The sequence below is a fragment of the Salarias fasciatus genome, chromosome 1, assembly GCF_902148845.1.
Source record: "Salarias fasciatus chromosome 1, fSalaFa1.1, whole genome shotgun sequence".
Lineage (NCBI taxonomy): Eukaryota > Metazoa > Chordata > Actinopteri > Blenniiformes > Blenniidae > Salarias > Salarias fasciatus.
Genome location: NC_043745.1, coordinates 16,686,240 through 16,706,619, shown reverse-complemented (window position 1 = coordinate 16,706,619; position 20,380 = coordinate 16,686,240).

Sequence of the window (20,380 nt, the reverse complement as noted above, 5' to 3'; positions counted from 1 at the left end):
CACGGAGCCGAAGCACTCCGTGTAATATAGAGCCAAGTACAGAGGCTTTTAAACCACTGTGTCGTGGCTATTTTCGAAACTATATTTCTTTAAACTAAAGAAACTTCTAAAACTCGCTCATTTACACCTGTTCCTTGTACTTTGCTATGCTGCACTTCATCTAGCATCACCAGATAAGCTACTTGACATGACACCGATGAGTCCAGCACGACCTATTTAAAAGGCCAAGGCAGAGAAAATCACCGTAGACTGCCAGGACGAGTAATTAGTGCTTCATGAAGCCGGCCGACAACATAAATAAGCTTTAAACGTTTCTGTTATGTGAAATATGAACATACAAATTAATATTCAGTGCCACGTGCTTCATGCTCCATCATGTTTTCAGACCTTAAGCAGGCTCAGAGGAAACCAGGTGGTCACTTAGGTACTGAACCTTGAATAAACAACCTACCTAAGCTCAAAAATCCTCGTTTTTATTGAAAATATACATAATATGAAGCAAAAAATGCAAATATGTTGCTTACCATGTGCTGTGAAGAACGCCGCCGACTTCGCGCGAAAGTTCCAGAAGCCACGCCCAGATCGCCGTGACGTCTGACGTGTGTGTACGTTTGTGTGTGTGTATGAAAGTGCAATACCAACAACCGCCTCTTGTCTTGCTCTTGGATGAATACACACACACAGAAAGTCAGGTGAGGGGATTATACTGACACTCTAAAAAATAATATTTATAAGATGTTTAAAAATTAACTGGTGCATAATTATTATCCCCCCTGTGTAGTAGGCTCACATTTTCCTTTTTTTGGAGAAAAAATATGATTTCTGACCCCAAAAAAATTCAAAAACAAGTCTTGAATTAGACTGACACTCGGCCTGTCGGTCTAATCCAAAATGTCAACTTTTCCCAGGTCAAAAGTCAGGTGTGTTGTCAGTCTATACCATATATACCAACACACACACACACACACACACACACGCACACACACACACACACACACACACACACACGAGCACCATGCACACCCACCCATTGCTTGGCAAAAGCTACAGATGATGTGCCGTCCAGCTGCATTCCCGTCACTGTGACGATGAGTGCTCCTGCCAAACGCCCGGCAACCAGAGTCACATCTGCTCCTGTCTCTGTCGCCACGGCGATACTGCCCAAGTCTGCTCGACAACCAGCACATGACCGGGGGGCAACAACGGGTGGCACAGAGAGCGAGAGAGAGAGAGAGAGAGAGAGAGAGAGAGAGAGAGTCTGTTACAAATGAAAAGAAATAATACATTTTTTTATTTATTTTGTCAGCATGTTGCTCAGAAGCTGGATATTGTTAAGTTGTATCTACTGAACAAAGCCAAGTAAGCAGACTCCTTAGTATCCACTGGAAGAGTTGAAGGTATCAAAAGTGTGAGAGCACAGCTAACACCAAACCTTCACTGCATTCTGGATATTGCCTATGAATGTGAAAACAATTACTTGAGTAATATCATACAAGGGGTTGACTGTAATTATTTTCAGATGACAACACGGTCCCTCGTCTCATTACACAGAATTTACACACATACCATTTATTGGTTGAGAGTTTAAATAGGTAACACAAAGACCGGTTAATTGATTCATTCGGTTTGTCTCGGGCACAACTAAACAAAAGTTATTGGTGTAAAACGACACGAAAGTTTAATGTTCCTGAGAGTAAATTTGCTTTACCAGACTCCAGCATCATCGTCGGATTCAGTTCTTTTAATTATCTACATTTATTGATAATTACTGACATTATTGGCATGTATTGATTCAATTTATTGTGTGTGATTTCCAGTTGCGCTTCATAACAGCACTTATTTACGCTAAAAATTGTAGAAAAACTGTCTCGCTTTAATATTACAAGAAATGGACATCGATTTTGCTTACAATTGATGTCAAAATTCTTTTAACTGACAATAAATCACGTCTTTAACATCTTTGTACAGTTCTGATTACCTAAGATGTTCCAAACCAAACATTAATATTACCAAATGGTATTAAGACTACATTTAATAAAACTGATTTTTTTCACCAGTTAATGCCTGCCAGGCATTACTGTTTGTAATTTTTTTTAAAAGCAGCTCAATACTCTACTGTTTCTGTTTATTTTCATTTTACCTGTTCATACGGGGGTTTATTTGTGTGTATTCATATCTCAAATGGACTCCCTGATTTTAATTTCTCTTTTTTTCCCTTCAGCTTTGTGAAGCAAAATCACTGTATATATATATATATATATATATTTCTTTCATTCTTATGTCAATGCTATGAAGCATAATACTTTCACTTCTCAAAACCTCATCTCCATAACTTTATTTCTTTATTTGCATCATTTTGTCTCTCCTCTCCCGTTTTCTTTTCCTCCCACAACCGTGATACACCCTCCTGCCTGCCTCTCCTCCTCTCCCTCCATCTCTGCTTCTCCTGCCAGGGTGTTTATATTTGCCCAGCCCACGGCAAAGTGCCTAACAAGGTGGAAAGAATTAGGGGTGAAAAGACAGCATTGTTGCCAGCGAGGGTCTCTCTCTCTCGCGCTCTCTCTCTCTCTCTCTCTCTCTCTCTCCCTCTCTCTCTCTCTCTCTGGCAGTAGATATATTTCGGCTAATGTAGTCCCGACCTTTTCGACTCCAACGAATTATCAACAAAAACAGTAATCCACACTCATTATGGTGAGCGTGTTGAAGAGGCACTGGGAATTTGATCAGAATCACTTCTTGAAAGGCCGCCAAATTTTACAAGCCTCACATTTTTATAAATGAAGTATTTCTTACTTAACTTTTATTTTGGTTAATCTTGTTTTCTTCCCTTTATTTTGTTTTCTGCCACAGAAATTTTTCTGGAAAAAAAATATATATATTAATGACCATTGAAGAGTAGACCCCTCTCCACCCCACTCACTGCTTTGGAAATTTGTTTCAGGTGTTTAACCTTACACTTGCCTGGGGTCGAGAGCAGGGAAGTGTGGCAGGCAGCCTTTTAACGACTGCAGCGAGGGAGCCAAAGGAAAAAAAAAAAAAAGCAAAAGAGGCCTGGGAGTAAAATAGTGGTATGAAGGTGTGTGGGTGGGCGGGGGGGCTGAGTTAGTGCGCATCACCTCTTTGAATGCAGACAGGGTTGAAGTCCTGTCCCCTCCCCACCTGCTCTTTTTATGCCCTCTTCCCAAAGTGAGGTGTAGCATATCCAGTCTTATTAGACGCTGAATTATACGCTCTCACCAAGAGACTGAGGACCCCCCTGTGATGGGGATTCAGGGAAGGGGGGGGTACATACTATAGGTAGTTAGTTAAAAAGGCGGGAAAGGTAAGAAGATGGTGAAGAGAAGAGGTCAAGCTGCTTTGGTTTTCAAAACTGAGAGACGATGTTTTATAAAATACCTTTAGAAGAAAAGGTCAAAGGTCTTCTATTTGCTACCAGGTACTCAAGAGAATGCATGCATGTATTAAATGTATGTTTATGAGCATCACTAGGCGTACTACATGTGTATGCATATGTGCTTATTATGTACTTTCCACGTATGTGTGCATGTCTGTATGTGCGTGCGTGGAAACAAGTGTCCGTGTGTGTGTGTGTGTGTGTGTGTGTGTGTATGTGTGTGTGTGTGTGTGTGTGTGTGTGTGTGTGGTAACAGCAACAAGGTCAGTGATTAGATGAATGAATCCATGCCTCAGTTTTTTAACATGTTTTCAGTCACAACATTTTCACCAAACAGATGCAATATGTGGTAAAAAAATTAAAGAATTATTAACGGGAGGCAGGCGCGTGTGTGATTTAGCAACAGACAGTCATTTTACACTGTCAGTGTTTAATACATTTCACTGAAAGTCAAATTGATCCTCTGTGGGTTACAGGATCAACTTTCACTCAAGAATGCCAATTTCTATGTTAAAGTGATTTTAAGGTGTGGCTCCAGAAAAGTACTTTTTTGTGAAAAATCTCCATCTCAAAGCAGGTTTTTGTGTACTGCAACATCCCAAAAATGAATGCTTTTCTTTTTTTTATATCAGGCCTTGGATTAGATTAGATAAGAATAAATAAAAAACTGATTGCATCTTTTGTCTTACCATCAGGGTTTAATGCCAGAGAAACTGAAATAAAGCAGATTTCTGTTCTATGTGTGAAGGGCAGATGGACAGTGAAAAAAGACGATTTGTATGACAAATTTTCAAACCAAGTTCATTCAAGGTCCTGCACCTGATTTGTTGAAATATTGCATAAATTGCATGCTCAGACAAATAGATAGTATTTTAAGTTTGAATGTGTTTTGCCAGAAATGTACAAAGAATTACACTGATATCAGCTGCAAAGTGGACAGTTAGAATGAGTATAAATGAAATTGTTTACATGAAAACGATGTGCTGGAAAGGGTGTCACTGATTTGTGTTCACCTTGAAGTGGTTGAATGGAGCGTCGAGTCCCCTCCAGTGCAAACATGTGGAGTTGAGTGGAGGGAGTCATCAGGAATATTTGAGTGTTGCAACAAAAAATCTGTTTGACAAAGTCAAGACTTGTGGTATTTTATAAAAAAAAGTCTGCACAAAAAAAAAAAACACGGATAAAAATGTGTCTCATCACGGTAACAGCATCTCTGCTAGAAGCTGAGCTGGTTTGTATCTTCTTTGGAAATGCAGTCCATCAGAATCAATCTTCAGACTTTCAGTCCATAAAAATAAAATATTTAAAAGTTTTTGTGTGTTTTTGTGTGTGTGTGCATTCAATATCATGTCTCTATGATTGTTTTCATACACTTTCTTATGTCAGGCCTTCTGGGGCAGTAACTGTACGCTGTCCATGGTGCTGAAAATAGGTTGATAAATTGCAGTTTTTTACTGATCACACCAGAAGAATTTAGAAATGATTTAATTCTGTTTGTGTATTTATGAAACATATTCCAAATTCAAACACCGATTATTACTATTAGCAGATCCGACTTTATCCCATGAGAGTGAACGCTACACTTTATTCAGGTGTCTTTCACCTTGACAATGACAACAGTACCAACAATTTTAACAATGCAGAGATGTGCTAAGGAGCGAAACTAATACTGGAGCGTATACACACACACACACACACACACACACACACACACACACACACACACACACACACACACACACACAGAAAGAGAGAGAGAGAGAGAGAAACCTGCTGGTCTGTCCCTGATAATGCCCACTGGATGTTCTCACCTTTCACAGAGTCTGTCCATGGCTCTATTTATAATCCTATCACCAAGAGCACACACCTTACCTGAGCATCCACACAGCTATGTGTACCGGTATGTGTGTGTGTGTTTGTCGTAGTGGAGATGGATCCAAGTGTAGGGTCCTTGCAGGGTTTGCTTCAGCGTGATAACAGCCTGTGATTTGTATCTGTAGATGAAGCACCAGCATAATAAATGTTCTCCACCTCTCACCTTCCCCCATCTCTAGTCGTCTTCAGACTCACTCACACGGTTTCTTGGCTTGCTTCTCCAATATGTCAGTGTCTTTGTTTCGCCCCAAAGTTTGTATTTCCTCGTTTATTTGGGTTTCTTTGAGGTTTTCGTTAGTTTCTGTTTCACTCTGTTTCGCACGTTTTCTTTTGTTGTCATTTTCACATGAATGAACACACACACACACACTCATACGTGAGTCGATGTGTGGTGAGGAGTGAGAAGGTGTCAGTACTATTCTCAGGTCAGTTGGGTTTGATCTTTTCCACTTTATGCTTTCACACATTAACAGGCAGCTTGCAGGCTGAAACAGAGAGGGTAACACACCGAAATACACAGGCGCGCACGCGCGCGCACACACACACACACACACACACACACACACACACACACACACACACACGTAGACACATGAGAAAGTAAAAATCACAACGGTTTAGTCCATAAGGACACAAATTCATCACTGTTTTTGTACTCATAAATCACAAAAACTAGTTTTTTTCCTTCCAAAATTAGGTAAGTCAAATTTTAAAAAAGATTTAATTTCAACTCTTTTATTATTACTCTCAGTTCTGTCTGTGGAGCTCTCTGTTTAGTCTTGTGGCTGCAATTTTTCTGACTCAACAAAAGGATTCCTTTCTGCCGTTGATCTATAGTTTTCTGCTGGTCTGTCATAAATTTCTGTCAGTGGTATTAGCTGAGGTTAGGCTCTATTCAATTCTCCTCTCCACAGTCAGTCCATCTGCCTGTTATCCTCTCTAACTCTGTCCTTATCCTCACCTCAGCTCTTCCTAATACTCACTGCTGAGGGAGAGAGCCTGTTGGCAAACTCCTCTCTTCCTCGACTCTCATTGCTCTCGCTTTTACTCACATCTTTACATTTTTGCGACCGTTTGTCTTCCTTTGCCTGATTTTCTACAATCTATGTCTGCTGCCTTTCCTGTCTCCCCATCTCATTACGTGATATTTACCCAGCTGTACAGTACATCAGAGATCCCCCTCCTTCTCTGGACTGCTACTCTTCTGTCTGCTCCTCCCACTTAACTTCTCCCTCTGTTTGCTCAGTGACTGAAGAACTGTTGGATGAAGCCAGGGTAGATATATTAGGGATATACGGCTGGCTTGAACGTAGCCTAATTTTCCATAATGAACTGCAGCCCAATCCTCACCTTCATCATCTTTAGATCTCATCTTATGGAAGTGGAAAGAAATCAATTTTTACTCTTATTAAGGGAGGCCTAGTCCTGCTTAAGTCTCTGATTCGAGTATGTGCGTGCGTGTGGGAGGATAAGGAGGGGGGCGACTCTCCCTTTGCTCCTTCTCTCACTCTTGGTATTGTGCTTTCTCTCCGTCTGTCCCTAATGTATGACTCTCTTCTTTTTCCCTTTGTGTTCATTTTTCATTCGTACTCCTCTTCCCGCGATTATCCCAGTGCATATCAGAGGCTCTTAATGAAGATTCACAACATTTTCCCCTCCCAGCTAATACCTTATCAAAGGAGAAATCTCGTTCCAGAAAATCAATTTTCTTTCATATTATTAAGTCCTACTCTACTGCACTTGCATGCGTGATTCCTTTGGTTTAGCGCTGCAAAGCAACAGTGAGGGACTTAACCCTAAGAGCCCTGCACACTCCATCCACACATCCCAATCTGATATCTCCCATGGCTTAAGCAGATATAAGGGCCAAGGTAAGAGCACAGACTGAATCAGAGAAGAGACGGGAGAAGAGAAGAAGGGAAATGTTGGAGGTAAAGCGATCCAGATTATATATAAAAAAAAGAAAGTTTTCCCAAAGTAACTCTGATTTCAATCAAAGTTTCTTTCTTTCTTTTTTTTTTAATTAATACTCAGACTTTTCTATCAAAATCAGACATCCTGTTTTGAAAACCAAAGAATGTGTTCAGATTATTTATCCTTGATGTTGAGATATATTCACCAGAAAACCTCTGTTTAACATTACATAATATAATATATAATGTTCAGCATCCAGGTCATGGGCATAGCAGAACATGATTATTGTCAATGTATTAACTAAAAAATCCTCAGAGGAAAGTACATTCAGGACTTTCATTTTAAAGAAAATACCAAAAACAAAAAGCACTACAAATTCTATCAGTGCACATTCAAAGCCACAGTTTTCGTGCACTGCAGATGGGACAGCACATGCCACTGATGCACTCTGAACTGGCTTTTAGCCAATCTGGTCCCATCACTTCATTAAAAATGTGTCTGATTTTCAGTTGAGACGACTGCCATGTTGGGTTCATGTTTTTCTGACAGTGTTTATGATTTGACAAGACAAATGGATCATAGTGTAAACTTGGAGTCAGCAAAAATGTGTTTCAGGTTGAACAAGTGAATCTGTTTCCCAAATTGAGCACATGAACAGTGTTTAAGGTTTGGTCAAAAGAGTTCAGGAATCTGCTTTCAGAGAATGGAGTTTATTGTTTCTAACAAATGGCAAAAACTGTAAAAATTGACTTCACTGTTACTTCCTCCTTATGTTCTATTAAGTCCAAAGATCATTCTTGTCTAACCGAAGATTGGATGCATTTTTTTTTTTTACATCAGCAGCATTCCTGGCAAAATAAAAGTTAATTCAGGTGGGAAAATCGCTGGAAATATGAGAAATGTGCAAAAATCCCTGACACGAAGTTCAGAGGCTGAAACTAAATCCGCCGCTGCACAGTGCAGTACTGTATGTACAGTAACTGGCATCGAGGAGATGCTTATTCAATACATATTTTCCTTAGATTCATGTCATTGCTGCAAAAATAGCAGAGCATCACTGAAACTTGAATACAGATTATAACCTGTAGTGGAGCGCGGTCCTCAACTTACAGAGCCACCACAACTTTTCCCCAGTTCTCTTTGCATTTGACATGCCGAAGGTGCCATTCTCCTTTTTTCATATAAATGTGGAGGATGTAAAAATCAATATACCAAGGTCAAGGTAATGTTACTAATCTCACCAGAAGAAATTTGTATGTCAATACAAGTCAGTGAGATCGTGCAGTTATTTAAGTAGCTCAATATATGATGAGTCTTTCCTCCCTCATGTATTACTCCCTCACATCTCGGACAAAGTCCATCCGTCTTCTGTACCGCTTTATTCTGTGCAGGGTCGGGCGTGCTGAAGCCGATCCCAGCTAATTATGGGTGAAAGCAGGGCACACCTTCGACATTTCTCAGACAAAGACATTTTTTTTTTATCAAATTACATTTTCATTTCCAAGAAGCATTTTATAAAATGCATATTTACGCAACCTTAAAGTATTCATGTGGCTGTGTAAAAGACTCCAGGAAAAATATAGTTGTAGTCTATGCAAAAACAAAAAATCAGAAAAGAAAAAAATTTTTGACATCCAAAGCAATTTGTGTAAAGCATTTTAGAAACACACTAATATACTGTACATGTGCATACTATATGCTTTTTCCCCTGCAGAATAGCTTTACATAAATATTTAAACACACATTAAATGTAATTGTGCATTTACCTCACATACATAAACTGTGGCTGCTGTATTGTTTTTTTTTTCTCTCACTCTTTTCTTCTTTTTTTTTTTTTTATTTATTGTTGGTAAGTAATAACATTTGTATTTCTGTCTGTTGCCAAAATATAATTCATAATTAGTCTTGTTAAATGCACAACACACAGTAAAGCTGTCACTGTATGGATTATATACTGTATATTTATAGGAGTGGGTCCAAGTGTACATTGGCAGTGCAGTATTACTTTCTCATCAGCACAGTCCTAAATTATCTCATTATAAATTATTCTAAAGGATTTACTCATGATGTAGAAAATGTTGCCAACTTGAAATGACCTCAGATAGGCTCTGCTCTTTCAGGCCTTTTAAAAGTGATTGCAGTATCAGGAATACGAGCGCCAGAATACGAGAGCTGGACCGTTTCAGGTTGGAGCTCAAGCGTTTGACTCGCTCTGCCAAACAAATATTACACTGCTACCTTTTTTTTTTTTTTTTTACAGTAGACAATTATGCATAAGAGGAGGTGTAATGAAGGATTTCTATGAATTGAAACTCTTCATTATAAGTGTCATAATCTATGGAGTCCAAGATTTGGCTTTATCTTATACCTTCATTTATTTTTAGCGAATGGCCGTAAAATTATTTACTATTATACCATTTTTTTAATCAATCAATATTTTAGTATATAAGTCTGCATACATACAGTACATGCATGCATGTACTGTATGTATGTTTGTGTTAATGTTTCTTTAGTGATGCATTCATCAATTTATTATTTTAGCTATATTCAATATGCAAATTTCTTCTGTGGACTACGGTATGACCAGATGTGCATTTCTATACAAAACTTAGCATGTCTAAATATGGATGTGCTGGACATCAAACTTTGTTCAACCACTGTAAGAACAACAGTTTTCCTTTGTGCCTTGCTTCAGTGGTTGGGATCCACAGTGACAGACTACAGAAACAAGGCCTCCGCTGGAGGGAAAGGCCCCACGGCGGAGCCGCTGGGTGATAGATAAAGTAGGGCAGGGGTAATGATGAGGCATCATCGATGTAAATGATACTCAGGGAGGCCTGGCGAGAGGTAGGGGGGCTGCAGGCAGGTGAGCGAGAGAAAAAGAGAGAGGTGTGGAGACACCAGCACTCATGAGAGATCGGAGCAGGTGAGAGGGAGGGTGGAAGGAGAGCTGGATGGATGGAGGGAGGGAGAGAGGGAATAGGGATGATGAAGAGGGAGAGAGGAAAGAAACAGAGGTGTTGGGGGTGGTGATGTATGTAGGCCTGTCAGAGAGTGGTCGGGGAAGATACAGTGCGCTCCTTACACTGGGGAAGCAACACCCCCACCCACCCTACCACAAACCCACATTTGGCTTCCATCCCGCACCCACCCACCCACGGACTCTCCCTGGATTAGCCTGGATGTAGAGGCTGAGTAATAACCTAAAGGTTGTTGGGTTGCTCCCTGCCACAGACAGGGGTGTTTTCTGGCTGTGAGCTGGCAGCTGGAGGATACTGGTATTACTTCTAAAGTTCTCACCAGCAATGCCCTTGAATAAGACACAGAGTCCCACACTGCACTGCAGGTGGCCGCTAGCATCTCTGATGAAATGCAAATGCAGAGACGGCAGATATGGAATAGGAGGTGAAATGCAAAAACACCTATTTTAGGTGTATGGGTTAGAAAAAAATATATAGTCGCATTGACTTCTTCAAACTACAGAAATTCCACACGTCTGGCAGAACAGCAATGATTGCGAAAACATTTTACATCCACATAACTTAAATTTCAAGAGTGAAATGCAGACACCAAGCAAAAATATTTTCTGTTTGAGATGCAATTGTTTGTCTTTATTTGGGTTAAGCATTGGTTTGGTCCAGCAAAGTCCTGTTGGGGTCGGTGAATGTGGTGCTCCACATGTTGGAGAAGTGGTTGCGACTCTCAACGAGAAAATATCCCCAGCTCAATTCTTGGCTTGGGAGCATTTCTGTTGACTGCATTCATGTCGACTCAGTCACAATCAGCTTGCTTCTTCATCGTGAAGTTTACACAGAGCAAACGTCATGTCGTGACCAAAGATTCTTGGAACCATGTCGTCTAGTATGGCAAGTTGTGAACTTTGCAGAGTCTTTAGAGTCCTTAAAGGAGGACCGCTGCAGTTTAAAGCTTGGTTCCTGTGGCCTTCATGTATTGTAGCCCTGGGTGCTGTCATGTGGAAGTTGAAAGAAGTTTGGCTGGACACAGTGCCATCATCTGCTAATACAACATTTGATACTCGTACAATAATGCAAAGAAAAATACCAAGCACATGGAAATCAGCTCATAATGAGGTAGTGTTGTGTCGCACATTTTCACACGATGAACCACAAGACTGGAACCGAGACATTACCAAAGAATATACACCATTTGTAACAGGAGAGCCTGCTTCCTGGGGTGCCTCGTCACCGCCCTCCCACATGGTTGCTTTGTTTTACATCCAGTGAACCAGGTGCACTTACACCACATCTATACTTCTGGGTGCTACAAACAGTCCTCAGACCAGACGTTTCGTCTGACATTTCTGTACTCTTGGATGCATTTGGAGTATCAGTGTGATAAAAATGCAGGAACTGAAAGGAACTTACCGAGGAATGACTGCAGGGTGAGGATGGGATATACAGTTATAGGTCATCAGTCCATTACAGGACAAACAGTCACACATCAATATTTTTATCTACAGGAAATTTCAGTGTCACCATTAAAGATGGAACTCGGGACTTCAGTTCAAAAACCAGAGAAATTAGAGAGAACTCAGTAATGCACAGAGAGAACATGCAAACCGAGCGGGAAGGCCTTCATATTCAGGATGGAACTGGGGAAGTGCTCACTTTGAGGCAAGAGTATGTGATGCATATATATCCATAGGTGTGCATGCGTGTATGTGTGTGCATGCGTGTGCATGTGTGTGTGTGTGTGCATGTTGGTGTTTCAAGTCAGGCAGCAGAGTAATCCATTCTCTCCACGGTGGTGTGGAGAGACACTGTTGTCATGCCGGCTTTCACACACACACAAACACCGAGACACACTCAAACACACAAGCTGTTGTCATGCTGCGTTACATGGAGTCATGATCACATTATCTAGCGCTGGACCCTACACACTCATTCACTTATATAGCATTCTCTGTAGATTTCCTTCACACACACACACACACACACACACACACACACACACACACACACACACACACACACACACACAATATAGGAACCAATGGCTCACCTGATGGGCCAGCTGAGATGGATTGAGGAGGGCCGCGCTCACGCACTCACTCCCAAACACACAAACATGCACGCACAGTGGTCCTGCTGACAAGCTCTTCCACGCCAGATTAATCTGGTTTACAGTCTTATCTGAGCACAGATAGCACCTCCACGCACACACACACACACACACACACACACACACACACACACACACACACACACACACAAATATCATATCACAAACCACATTTGGACCGGGTGGAGCAACGTACCTGAGACATTCAAACACCCACACACACACACACACACACACACACACACACACACACACACACACACACACACACACACACACACACACTTAGTAGCCACACGCAGAAATAAACAGTCTGGTCCCAAGAATACAATTGCTTGTTTACCTGCAGGTGGGCCAGTCAGGAGAAAATGGCCGAACAAAAACAAACAACAACTGAAAAGAGAGAGAAAAAAAAAAAAAAGTGTCCGTGTGAGCGCTGTGAGAAGGTGGGGGGGCAGCAGGAGAAAGTTTGGATTCGACAAACATCACATTAGTCACAGCGAGGAATCTCCACTCACTCCCCCACCTCGAAAGAAATATAACCAGGAGAATATTGAAGTTGTAATCCTCCAAACTTCTCCGTCCTTTCTGCCTGCTGAAGGTCAACTCCAGAATCTAAAACACTTCTCTGTGTTTTTTGACTTGTTCTCGTTGGATTCTTTATTCTTTTCATGTCTTCACTGCTAAGCACTCCCCGATTCACAAATGAAGTTTATGGCTCCTTCTACCTTAAAATGTTGAATAACTGCACTCATGCAGAAAATCATCCTCCCACATTATCACACATCAAACACATGGAGATATGTGAAAAATACCCCAAAACATTTGGGATATGTTCCAGTCACTTAGAAAATGTATAACGAATTGTTTGACGACTCATGATGAGCAAACTGAAGCAGAGTTTGTATAAAACAGAGGTTTTTAAAGATCAGGCAGACCTCCCCCGAGGGACGTCTCAGAGTTTCAGTGGGCGACATTGCAGGGGTGAAAATCTCGGGGTCCAGGGAACGCCTTGTCCCAGCATGATTTAGGGAATATTAAATTATAATAAAACTATTAATCACATAATTATAACTCGCATTTTGGAAGTAAATTTACTGTATGTGTGATGGAAAGAAATAAAATGATCTGTTTGGCAAAAGCATGAGTGAAACGTTTCAGGTAGTTTCAGGCTCACCAAGTATTTCACATTAAAAACATCTAACAGGCACATGAGGAATAATGTTTTTTTTTTTTTTGCATATAGATCCCAGCTGCTATTCATATTAACACAACATGAAAAGCATCGACAAGTTAAACAAAATGAGTATTTCTTGGCATGAAACAATTCATCACAGTTAGAGAACCGCTGGCATCAGAGGAATCAAAAAGAGCAGAACATACAAAGACATCTGAAATAGACTAGGCGAAGACATTAAAATACATGTATATTTCACTTTGAAGAGTAAATTAGTGTTTTACTGTGTAACAATAAAAGCTCAGTAATTTAAAAACAGAACAGGTCTCTTAATATAACATTGTCAGGACTGAAAAAACAACAATGAAAACTCTTTTTGCAGTCCTCTGCCTCGTCCCCTCCCCCGCCCCAACCAACATACCTCCGTTCAACGTGTACAGATGAGACGTATTGATTTGGTGTCTCCTTTCCATTCTCAAGATGAAATAATTAGTGAGGGTAGAGGGGGGAAAGTCTTTTTCTGTTGGTTAGGATGATTACAGACACCACAGTAATTTATGAAATTTGCATTCACGCTGATGATTTTCAGAGTGAAAAAAGGTGATCAAAAGAGTCAATACAATATGATTACACACACACACACACACACTTTGGTGCTTTGTGGCAGTGTATCAGCCTATGCCACATTCATTCTTACATTGCAACTGTTTTGCAAATTATTTTTTGACTCCATAACACACACATAAATGCACGCACGCCTACTCACATCTTAGTATCTTCATTTCTCTTTGACGTCCACACCAACAATTGTTTTGTGTATTATTACAGCGATGCAAGGAAACTAAACTGTCCAGTTCAATCCTCACAGGGACAACTGGATGAGTGTCATGTACGATTTCTCACCAATTCCTCTTCCTGCCGCAGCAGTGAGCTGATCAAAGTTGATGGGAATAAAAAGGATCAAACAAAACAAGACACGGCATCATCAACAATGATTTCCCTTTTCTTTTTACATGTCTATCGTTCTTTCTCTCTTCTTTTTATGCTGATCTGTCTTTTTCATGGTTTTTCTTTAATTGTTTCAATGGCTTTTTTTTTGTTTGTTTTTTTGTTTTTTTTGCCAGTGCGTTCGCGCTCTCATCCCCTGCACTCCGATAACAGACAGCTGTCTCTGACTGCCTGTGAGTGTGTGCTGTCTGTCTGTACTGAATGCTGTGAGTGGCCTCTACTGGCTGACTGAAGAGAAATAAAATGATTCATAGAATCTGAACACGGGAGTGCTTTACCATGGAGTAACCAAGGTTTAAAAAAAAAAAAAAAAAAAAAGGTTGCAACCATGGAAGATCAAAATTTAAAATGCAAATACCCTCTTTGCAGGAGAGATTATAATATTTGCAGTGCAGTACAGAAGGGCCTGAAAATGTTCTGCATATGTCTCTTGTTCTTTTGTAAAGTTTACCAAACATATGTATATGTGTGTGTGTGTGTGTGTGTGTGTGTGTGTGTGTGTGTGTGTGTTACAGAGAGATGAAGAGCCTTTGCTAGATACAGTATACATAGAACAGTAGGCCATAGATTTATTGCTTTCAGAGGAGTAGAAGGCTGCAGGCCTCAGGGGTCTGTCCTCACATCAATATAACAATGACACACATCGACCCAACAACGGCCCGCTTGCTTCATCACTAGGACAAAGTAGCATCAATAGTTACACAGAGAGCGCAGAACAACCGGTAAAAGACAAAATGCGATAGACTGGGATGGGAAAATCGGAAAGATGTACATCCAATGTTATGTGAATATGAAGGAAAATCTCTTTGACATGGATTTGTTTTTTGTATGAAGATTAGTTGGAAATGTCAAAATGATATGATGCAGTAAACAAGTTTGAACCATATTTGTCATAAATGTAGCAAAATAATTTAATCCACACCTGATAGATTGATGGATTCTTAAATGCTTTACAAACTATTTCCAGTAAAATGCCGCCATTATTTATCTTAATCATCTCCATAAGGATTGCTGAAGACTGACCTATTGCTACCCAGGGTGTGTTCTCAGTATTGTTTCTAATTGGTATTGACCTTTTATTTTCCAGCTAAGCAGCATACAGATTATTTCCCACAATTAAAATGCGTGCATTTGTAGAAATCTCAGAATTAAATCGTTTCAAGACAACAAAATATATTTTAAACAAAAAAAAGTAGTGAACTCATTACATCAGTGCTTCCACAGCATTCAGAGCTCAGAAATATCTGATTGAATTGAATGAATTGTTTCTATTCTTCCTGGAGAGCTTGATGAAGATTTAATCATGGGAGTTTCTTGAACCAGGGATGGGAGCAGGGTTGTGGTTCTCCGGGACAAGAAGGAGGAAACGTCCAACACTCCACAATCAGCAACTGCACTGAAAATGTACATTACATTACATTAATGTAACTTAAATTAAAGTCATTACAATAAATAAATGTTCAAGACTGCAGCTTTCCTATATGTAGGTTACACCTGGTGCCTTTTTTTAAACAAGAACCCCACCAGGCACTGCCTTTTAGTTCTGGCAGGGGGGACAGCCGATGCAAACTAGCCTTTTGGCTAACTCGGGTGCATTTACATTTATCTTTTATATATAATGTTTATTAATGCGCAGTGTCCCTCCGAAACAAATAAAGGAAATGAAATGAAACAACAAAAAAAGATGACCACAGAATCATCTCGTTGTATTTCCAAATCCCCTCAACTCAGAAGCACCAGCACAAGCATGCACCACGCACACTAACCACAGCTGGTTCAGTGATGAATAGACTTTATTCAGCAAACATCAACACTGTAATCACCACCTTTGCTCTTTATACGATTTCTCAAAGGCAATATGTTAAATCTGAAATGGGGGCATTTATGTCGTATGTGTGGTGGTTTGATATACAGCATATCTCACATTCGCCTGCATGTTGCATTTGCTTGTAAAACCCTAACGATCCCAGTCTTTATGCACTTAGCAAGTGTTTTATTGTAACAGACATGGTCATTACATGGCGATGAGGTGCAAACATACAAACGCCTCAGATTATTTGCAGTCAGCCACAAATCACCACACAACCACCACAATGATTCTGTTTTTTAGCCTAATTACAGTTTTATTCACATGAGTATGATTATGAAAGCATTCAGATCAAGAACATAAAAAGGTTTTAATAAAGACGTTGACTAAATAAATGGAGAGAGTGAGATTATATAGCAGACAAAAATGTTAAAAGAGAGGAATAAAAGACAAAAATCAAGTAAATTTGAATTTTTACAGATATTTAGAGTCTAAGAGGTTTTTGTATTGTAAGTCGTTGTTTTATTGCCAGGTTCATTGACAATGATTATCAACAAAAAGTAAAATATTCAAAACATTAAATAACACTACAGCAGATGAAAAAAATGCTAAAGTAAGTAGGTCCCAAAAAATTAGGTCCAAAATAAGACTCTAAACACAGAAAATAGGAAACAGAAACAAGGAAAAAAAACCTAAAAAAGAGAGAGAGAAAGAGAGAGAAAGAGAGAGAGAGTATACTGTAACATTGAGTCGAGAGAGTTTGATGCCACTGAGTAATGAAAAGTCCATATGTTATAGAGCCATCATAAATTATGTCCCACAACGTATGGTGGAGGGGCACAAGGTTTGGTGTGTGTGTGTGTGTGTGTGTGTGTGTGTGTGTGTGTGTGTGTGTGTGTGATCCAGAAATAGGACACCCACCCAGGTAGACAGGAAGCCACGGAAACAAATAGCCCTCGTCGCTAGCGGGACAGACCCACTGCACTTATACCTGCCAGACCTAATCCTGTCCACACACACACACACACACACACACACACACACACACACACACACACACACACACACACACACACACACACTTAGGGAACACACTCAAGAACCCTGAATGTGAGTGCCTGTCACCCCACCAGACAAAAGTTTGCTGATGTCCAAATTTAAACAAAATGTAAAATGTATATTTTAGGTTTCAGTCAGACTGATACAAAGCAACAGTTTAAAAAAATCAAACTGTAATTTGAATTTGCCCGAGCCTTTATGTCAGTGAAGGTTTTTTTGCCATTTTAATCAAGAGGGGAAAAAACATGCAGTAACAACAGACACTCTGCCAGTGAACAACATATGCAATGGAGCATAGAAAAGGTTAGAGAAACAGACCCGTCAACTGAGACTTGCAGGTTCAATTTCCACAGCTGACAGGTAACCAAGTGCTGGTCCTTGAGCAAGGCACCTGAACCCCAGGCTCAAAAGCAGAGACAGACTTCTCCCCAATGGAGATCCATAAATCACAACAATTATAAACATCCTAAATACTCACTTATGAGTTCCCCAAACAGCTTCATCTATTGTGTACTTTTGATTATTCTGTTTCTAACTTCTGGGATCAACAAATTCCTTTCACACAAAGCTCAGCTAATAAAAATAAAACATAAAAATAGCAAAAATAGTGTTTGTACATAAAGTCAACCAGCAAATAATGTTTATTATGTATCATTTACCTGACGAATGAAGTGATTAAAACCTGAGAAGAATGAAGGTGGCACACAACAAAATACTGCATTTCAAAGAAAGAAAGAAAGAAAAGGTGAAATTGGTTCTTAGACGTAAAGATATTGTACAACCAAAAGGCTTTAATTACAAAATAAGACTTAAAATATCTAGTCTGATTTAGTGAAGTTATTTTTTAACTGTTCTATGTTAAGATGCACACTGTCATCAGTGGCCTGTATTCCTGACTGCAGTCTGGACGAGACAAGCCCTTAAATTGATTTCACACCAGTCTCTTAATCAGTCAACAGTTTTTTAGTCAAGATTATCTGTTCGATTGAGATCCGACAGAAAACACTCAAGGACAAAGAAAGAGACGGAGTGGGACAGAAAGCAAAGTCCTCTTTGAATTTGATAAATACTGAAGGTTACAGTATTTATTTGCTTTGACAATTCAAATTTGCCTCTGTTTGCTGCTATGGGACATTAATTTGACCATCTACAACTAAACTTGAAGAACACATAAGAAAAAGCTATAAAGAAAAAAAGTTGTTTAAACGGTATGCGGCTGATGGTGTTAATATCAGCCTTACTGTTCTTTCTTTGGAGCTTCACAGCTCGTCGACTGTACTGTAATCTTCATTCCTCTGATCTGGTCGGACAACGCCAGCGGTGACTTGTGATCTTGCCCCAGTATCTGATCCCAGACCACTGAATGCGGCGCTGCAGCTACCTGACTGTCTGTGTCCCTGCTCTGTTTGTGTGTTTACTAATAAATCATCCCATTACATATCATAAGTAGGCCATCATAATTAATTGGCCAGTCGAGAGAAGCTCTGACAATAAGCCCCCAGCGGTGAACACACACACACACACACACACACACATACACAGACACACACGGTGCTCAGAAGCACTCACACAAGCAGAAATCACTTGTGCTCTGTAAACTGCAAAGAAATGCACAGTAGTGTCCGCAGAAACAACCGCTCAGCCATTAATACGCACATGGCCAAAAGTTATATTATGGCTTTATTTTTCAAACTTGCTGGCTTCCCTTCTTTTTTTTAAAACAACACACGCATTTTTATTAAATGGACCGCTAACTTCTGACAATTCTAAATTCACTTCATACAGTTATGAAGCACAATTTCATGATTATGTGAGAAGAGACTGCAATGCAAACGCAAAGTCAAAAGACCAAGTGAAATCTCTCTGATATCCTTACCTCCTCCTGTCTCCTCCTGCATCCCCTCAGTCTGCCAACCACTACTGTCACCTATTGTTGTTGCCACACCAAAGCAAGTTGCATGAAGAGCAATAATGCTTCACATCCTTGCGGCTTGTGAGAAGGTCAGGAGGTATTCAGATACATGGAAACACAGAAGGGGAATGAACAATGTCCTGACACACACAATGGCGCTCGCTGCAGAGGAGAAAGGATGGCCTTCGTCTATGGGTGTGTGCGCACGTACGTGCGTGCGTGTGAGGGTGTGCATGTCATCTCCGTCTCGTGGGGTGAGGCTGTCTGTGCGCGTGCGTTCATGCACCCAGTCGCTTTGTTTCTTATATCCGTGCGCGGGAACATATGTAGCGGCACGTGACCATGATAATGACCTATATAACATTAGTGAAAGAGATAGGGAGCCAAAGTTTGTGAGAGTGTCAGTGTTGAAAGGGAAAGAGGGAAAGGTGACCCTGGAAGGAAGAATGAATGACCTCTGATACCCATCTTTAGATCAGAGGAGAAAAAGACACCTGATTGGGCTGTGAATAATTTAAAGGGACATTCCACACAGGCTTGTAACCCCACCTTCGAACACTGCACTAAAATAAACAAATGTTACTCTTCACTTCAGGTGAATGACTGATCCAAACCAATTTGTGGCTTTTATGTTTCAAAATCTTCGAAGTTTTCAAAATCTATTTATTGTTTAATTTGTTTGTATACATGAGGGATTTTTTTCATCTAAATTCATAGCATATTCAACAGGGTAATCACTTTTTATAATACAGTCTGATTGCCCACCTGAAGGTCGCAGGCAGAGACGTGTGTATGTTAGTGTCTTGTAAAAACATGCGCTGTTTGAAAAGTCTAATTACGTGAAAAGAGAGACGCGATTTAAAGCTGTATGAAGGTGCCATTTGAGCTTTTTTAATGAGTGGGCAATTAAATGTAACATATATCGCAAACACACAACTAATTTACTCATTGACTAATTCCCTACAAAATCATTCTACCTTTTATCACCAAAGTTGCAAAATGTGGATGGAAAATACTGTTCAATGAACACTGATGTCTCTGAAACAAGAAATTGGCGCCGGTTGCAATGAACCGAAAGCATAATTTACTAATGAGGCGTAATTTAAATTGTATCAAGAATTAAATTAAAAATAACATAATAAAATATAGTTC